At 33.4% G+C, this 7,201-nt stretch overlaps 2 protein-coding genes across 4 annotated transcripts in view; one reads left to right on the top strand and one right to left on the bottom strand.

The window, feature by feature from the left end:
* The window catches only part of LOC108757482 (spindle pole body component 110), a 12,707-nt gene extending 12,142 nt beyond the window's left edge, over positions 1 to 565 (bottom strand). For all 3 annotated transcript variants that reach the window (XM_018501909.1, XM_018501910.1, XM_018501908.1), the window contains exon 1: positions 479 to 565. The gene's annotated coding sequence lies outside the window, so the exon portion shown is untranslated. The remainder of the gene's footprint in view (positions 1 to 478) is intronic.
* A 2,563-nt stretch (positions 566 to 3,128) lies between these two features.
* Positions 3,129 to 7,201, top strand: part of LOC108757490 (1-acyl-sn-glycerol-3-phosphate acyltransferase gamma) — a 6,994-nt gene continuing 2,921 nt past the window's right edge. Inside the window, exon 1 of the mRNA XM_018501923.1 lies at positions 3,129 to 3,443. The gene's annotated coding sequence lies outside the window, so the exon portion shown is untranslated. The remainder of the gene's footprint in view (positions 3,444 to 7,201) is intronic.

Raw genomic sequence — 7,201 nt, forward strand, 5'->3', positions numbered from 1 at the left:
ATCTAGAATTAACAGTATTTTCGCCAATTAATGGTCAAATTCTAAGATTAGCAAATGTTGCGAAAGATTAGCAAACACGATATAAAAAAATATGATTATATGATATAAATCATGTTTTTAATACAAAATAAATGAAAATTATATTGATAAAAATATTTTAAAAAGCGATCAGGAGTGACAAAGAAGTTCGAAAAAGAGTGAGTGAGAGTGAGAGAGAGAGAGAAAGAGAGAGAGAGAATGTAAATAAAAGGGAAAAAACGCTATAAAAATGCAGTATAGCAACTACTTAGATGAAAAAGTTCATTTGTCCTTTTTTCGTTCATCTATATAAAAACTGTATAGAGAAAAAATAACTGGTGTTTACGACCAAGAAAACCTGAATAATTCTATCGATATTGAGAAAGACTCAATTTTGTTTCGGCGCGAAAAAAAAACAGATCCAGATAAGTAAATCTGCGCGATTGATCATTTTACTCACTCTAGCGTGCTTTTCGTCTTCCTCGCAAAAACACACAACAGAAATACAGTCAATTGTAACAAACCGTTTTCCGACGCAACTAACGGAGAAGAACTGTGAAGAACTGATCTCGCGCTGCCATTATGTAGATATAAGTATTTTTAAAAATCCGCCTAGTCGACGAATTACTTGCGCGGTGTTACCAACCTTCATGTTGTATTCTACAACGGGGATAGGAATGTCTTAGCACTTAAAGTACACGAATATCGGGGCATATCTAGGGCATGCTCTCCATTTACAGGGTGCGTTCCGTTTCTCGCATGATGCGCATAATACATCGTTTATCCTTGTTGCTCACCAAATGTTAAACAAGAACAATGGATGCATCATGCACATCATGCGCGATACGGAACGCACCTTTAGACATTCGTACGTCATGGCTGTTGATTTTTTAGCAAAATATTTAATATATTTTAAAAATACTTTACAGTAATATTATAATATTACAAATAAATATATAAATAATAAAAAAGATAAATAATAAATAAATAATACTGTAATAGTTGTACATACTTAAAGAATAATTAATAAATTAAGGAATTTGTTAATAAATTAATGAAAATTTTGTAATTTTTAATACGATGAGTCATAAAATTTCTGTTTGTACACTGCAAAAATTAAATATATACAGTTTATTTATGTACAGGGTGTCCCATTTAAATTTAAACAGCCAATTTCTGAAAATCACGAGACTAAAGAAAAATATTTCAGATAAAAATTGTATGACTTCAAAAGGACATAAGATAGTTACCATATTGGTTTAATTTTTGATAGTGTTGTCAAGGTCAAAGAACGGTCACTTTAAATTTTTTAAATGGTAACTCCCTGACTAAAAAAAGAGGGGTGATCCCGATTGATTACGGCTCGATTGGACACCACCAATCACATCGACCGGTGCTTAGGAGCTTTGTAGTCTCAAGCGCTGTGAATGGCTCGTGTCCAATTGAGCCGTGTCCAACTGGGTGCCACCCAAAAAAGAAGACTTTTTTGCGCACACAATTGATAATTTTATAATCGAAATATTAATGCGACGTGTGTGTCGAGAAAATGTAATGCTTATAGCGTTTTCGGCCCGATCGGATTTGGCACCAACCTGGGTTGGATTAATCTTTCCTATTGGTTGATATCACACGCTCTACCAATAGGAGAGCGCAAAACGCCATTAATCCAACCCAGGTTGGTGCAAACCCGGTCGGGCCGAAAACGCTATTAGAATACGAAGGAGACTAAGGCCGGTATTCATAGTCGATTCTTATTTCAAGATTGTCTTAAGTAATGCCTTAAGACGCTAATGCAGTCCTCTGATTGGTTCATGACTTCTTAAGACCGTACTTAAGACGGTCTTGAATATAAGATCTGACTATGAATACCGGCCTAAGGATGCCGTCACATGCGGCGTAACCTGCGTATTCTAGTAATTTACTAGAATACGTTATTTTTTATTTACTAGAATACGCCATTCTGAAAGCCCGCATTCACATTGAGCGTATTTCGCGGAAGATTAGAGAAATGCGGAACTAATGCAACCAATTGCTGATTAGAATTTCTGTTGTACACTCTAACAGAATGCTAAATGAATTTACGATTGGTTTTCGTAACCTACGCATCTTGAAAAGTACGCCTCATGGGGAACTGGGGCTCTATTCTTGAAGAGAAACGTATACGAAAGTCTAGAGAAATGCTACAGTATACGTTACGTATACTATAGTATTTTCCTAGACTTTCGTATACGTTTCTTTTCAAGAATAGAGCCCCTGGTACCTTTCCATCGCGTATATGAGCGGATGATCGAATAAATTATTAAAATCGGAAAATTTTGTGAAACCATTCTTAGGCCTATTCGACGCGTTTTTGCATGAAACGAAAGAATCTGGCGAAAAAACGTCGTTCTGCCTTGTGATCTGAGATATTAAGCGTTAAAGTCGATGACTATTGAGGTTAGGAAATCTGTCACAGAGGCAAAATGAGGTCTATAATTGTACTGTTCCACATGGGTTTCGACTTTTTACGCGATGCAAAGGGGCGCTCGACTTTTATAATTGTACTGTTGCAAAATCGAAACCCTTGTGTATTTTTTCAGACAGAATAAACTAAAATGAGCCAGAAATTAGATTCGACGCATAGTGGTTCTATCATGTTTCGGCGTAAGGGTGGAGTCCCATGAAGCGTATTTGCCGCGTATCGCGTAACCGCGTAACCAATCAATAATCAGTAAAACGCGAAACCACAACAGCGGATCGCTTCTGATTGGTTACGCGGTTACGCGATACGCGGTAAATACACCTCATGGGACTCCAGCCTAACAACAAAATAGCGTAGAAAGCATAAAGTGACTAGACAGAAACTGATGTTCAAGTGAAATGATATGATTGGTTGGCGCAAGTTACAATTACGCAAGTTACGCCTCATGTGATGGCACCCTAAGGGGTAATTCTCTTCAGGAGGACTGAGCTTGATGAAAGTGGCCCTTAATGTACCTGCTTGAAAAATTTGCTTCCGCTACATGTAACGGAAGTAAATTTCTGTTTTTTTAACAGCGTAGGGACACTAGCGATTGCCATAGTGGAAATAAACAGGTGAGATAACTTGAGGGATGCGCAGTAGGATCAAATTTAGCACAAAATTTGATTGGCTAGCTGATTGCTCTGATTTGCCGTTATGCGCATTGTCTCATCTATTTTCTTCCACCATGGCAATTGCCAGTGTTCGCGCACGCACAGCATGGAGGTGTTCCGATTCTCCTGATGAGAGGAACGGAGTACGGAGCGCCGACGTTAAGGCACTGTCGAGGCACGCACAAAAGCGCACCATCAATTCACTGTTAGTGAATTTTCGAACTTCGCACTTTGATCCGTATTCTACACCTGGCACATGCACAGTTCTCTTCCGCACGCACGCTTCCTCTTGCCTGGGATGCTGAATTAAGGTAAGACCCGACGTTTTCGTCCGCTTTGTACAACCTGTAAAAAAAATTCTTTCGGGTTTTCAGAGGTATACGTTGTTTTCGTTGCGGTGTACCTATGATAAAAATGCTTCAATCTCTTTTAAACGTTACGGCACGCTTATTCAGCTTATTTGGTAAGTTTAGGCTACATTCCAAAACGTCCTCTCCGAGGAAGATTTTACTCTATATACTATGGTATATATATGTGTACTATATATTTGGAATAAAATTTTCCTTGGGGAGAACGTTTTGGAATGTACCCCTAGACAAATGAGATCGTGGAGTACGTCAAATATATATTGCAAATTCCAATATGACAAAACTTTCAAACATAGTGTTTTATGTTCTATATTATATGATAAAGCACATGTCAAATTTTATTACTCTTATCACTATCAAATTATGTATATACAAATATTCGTTATTTGTATATACATAATTCTAGATGACAGTTGTTTTTTCACAGTGCCAAGTCTGTGTTAATTTCAGGTATAATTCTGATATTTGGGATTGTTTGGAAGAAACTTATAAAACATTGCATAATATTATAATGATGGTATGTAAGAAGACCAGGGGAATCAATTTCGAAGATGCATAGTCATTCAAAGTAGTGACAACATTTTTGTGAACAATTTATCCTAAATTTTATAAGCCGTACAAAGCCGGTATTAGAAATATGACATTAATCAGAAATTTGCTCCAAATTATATTCAGCTGTCACCACAGTATAACCAGTAGGAACACTCGCGAAAAAAATGCGGGTCTGCACAGATATGGCTGCACAGCTTTTGTTTTGAGCTGGATCCAATGAAATGCGAGATGACAGTAACGTACATGGCTGTATTCTGTTGGCTCTATTTCATGCATTATCACATGCACCCCATATGTATTGTATACAGAAAAGAAAACAGTTTGTGGGAGTTGTTTTAAATATTAAAAAATGGATAAAATAAAGAAAACTTATGTTACATGCAGTATTAACCAATGCAGTAATAATATGTGTGTATGTGACTACATTATTACTTATAAGGCATTACATTCTCTATTCGGCTCTGGATTTTTTAAATGTTAACATGGCTTACGTGACTGACGACACGGAGATCAAAGGTGCTGACACAAAGTGTCCTTACTGGTTATACTGTGGTCACTATGTGCAACGTTACACCTAGTCTTTTTACATGATAATGATAACTATTCTTTCAGATTTTTTCATTAGCACTTGTTAAATTTGTATAATTTGTACGATAAAACATTGTAATTTAGTAAAATATCTTAAGAATTTAATGTTAAATTTAATTTGTTAATTTAAATTGTCCTTGGAAAGCCGAATTTGATCTTTACTAAAGCTAATGTCATGAATCATGAAATTTTTTACAGATTTATATTTTATTTTTATTAAATACTGATATGAAAGTTCAAGACTCCTGAGTACTCATCACAGCTATATTGAACTATGATGTCATAAGTGAGAAATGTGTCGTAAGTGTGACGTTGACTTTTCTTGCGTGTCATTTATAAATAAAGACATTGGATATAACGGAATAATAAAATTGTTTCAAAATACTTGTAAAAATGGACCGAGACTATTATTTTCCCTCCCCCGCCATAAGCGGTAAATAGTCATAAAAGTACATAAGGTACATAAAGTACATTTATTAGATTTTACTCAATATGCATGCCTAGCCTATCTTCGCTTCACGAACTTTTTCGATTATTTACTGATTGTTAAGAATAAGGATTTTTTTACAAGAATTTTTAAAAGTGTTCTACAGCGATCTCATTGCTCCATTTTATTCAAATTGTCTTTATTTACAAATGACATGCAAACAAATCAATATGTCACTTCTTGCTTATGATGTCACGATTCAGTATGGCTGAGGTGAATATAGTGAGTCACAGAAAAGTTCCAACACCTTTTTTTCGATTCACTGCTTAAGACTCACGAGCCTTAAAGGGATACTGGAGTTATCGACAGACGTATTTTGCGTTTTTCTATTCATTTCGTTTTCCTTACACAGAATAGAAAATCCTTCTCTAGAATAAAAGAAATGCATGCGAATAGCTGTGGGAAACCACAAATCTGTATGAAAAAAACTAAAACAAATTGTAAATTACAGTTACCAAGTAGGTCATTATTCACGTATATAAATGAATTTAAATATATATCCATACACAAAAAGTAACATTTAAATAATTTAAATAATTTATGAGAATATAATGAGACCTTCAAATTATGACTTTGAAGCTTACAAGAGAGATGAACGTAAAAATACGATCTGAGTTTAAATTTCAAAAGCATAATTTGTAGGTCTCTCTCTCTCTCTCTCTCATTACATTCTTATACATTATTCAAATATAGGAAACTACTTTTTGTTTATCTATCAACTTTACAGAAAAACTGCAAAAGATAAAAATTATTTATTTTCTTCTCATAGAACTTTAACAATTTTTTCAGAATTTTTTATCAACTTTTTAGCATTTTCTTATTTTTACCAACATGAGAAAATACGGTATTAAAAGATACTGAAAAAATTCTCAGAACTTTATGAGAAGAAAATAAACAATTTTTGTCTCTTACAGTTTTTCTGTTAAGTTGATAGATTTGAGTAAAAAATTATTGAAGACCAATTTTCGATAATTTTTAGCAATTAATATCTAATTAACTATTGCTAAAATCGTAAAATGGTAGAGGACTTTTCTTTTCAGTTTAGTCCATTCTGCTCCTATGCGAAAGATTTATCATTACTTTCCGAACAGCTTGTGTATATATAAAGAACCATTTATATTTATATCATGTGAAGAAATAACCTATGTGATAACAAAAAATTTTTTATTTACAATTTTTTTGTTTTTAACACAAATTTGTTGTTTTTCGCAGCTATTTACGTTTTTTCTTTTATTTTAGCTGGAGAAGGAGTTTTTGTTCTATATGAAGAAAATGAAGAAAATGGAAAAATATGAAATGCCCATATCGTCGATATTATAAATGACATTAGTATAGTTATAGTATAGTTTATAGTTTTTAACATAAACTTGTAAAAATGGTTTGTCTCTGTTTAAGAAAACAAATGAATCCATAAAAACCTGTTGCATATGTAATAATTCTCTGTCTTTATATCTGACTTATCTCTCTAAGTAAAAGTATACTGACTACTTGTTATTATTTGTGTTTATTTCAATATATGATTTATGTAAATAGTTTGTCTTTTTTATCATATGACTTGCTTCCTTTTCCATGCCAAATTAATTGATAAGCCAATTGACAAAAAAAGTACATTATAATTTCTATTGTATGTAACAGCATCCAGTGATCAGAAAATTGTACATAGCGATGCTACAATTGTTTTTTTCGCTCTCAGGCAAGTTGTTTGCATATACTTGCACATGTAAATGTTATACACAATAAACATTATTTTGAAATTTTAATATTTTCCTTTTACACAATGGCAATTATGGGTACAATAATTATAATTGAGGGGATGGGCGGAATAAAGGCCTAATTACAAAATCTTTATTTTAATAAAAATTAAAATAACTTGCTATACATAAATAGGTACAGTATCAAATGAATTTATGTAATGTTTTTAAGAAGTTACATGTTACACAATACTTCTCTATTACGATCGATATTATAAAAAAGCTAATCTCAGGAAAAAGAGTCTAAATAAAATTGTGCCTTTATTCCGTCTATCTCCTCAACTGTATTATTTTTATGAAAGAAATTGAAATATATATATATA

This window comes from Trachymyrmex cornetzi, unplaced genomic scaffold, assembly GCF_001594075.2.
Source record: "Trachymyrmex cornetzi isolate Tcor2-1 unplaced genomic scaffold, Tcor1.1 scaffold144, whole genome shotgun sequence".
In the NCBI taxonomy this organism is placed as follows: domain Eukaryota; kingdom Metazoa; phylum Arthropoda; class Insecta; order Hymenoptera; family Formicidae; genus Trachymyrmex; species Trachymyrmex cornetzi.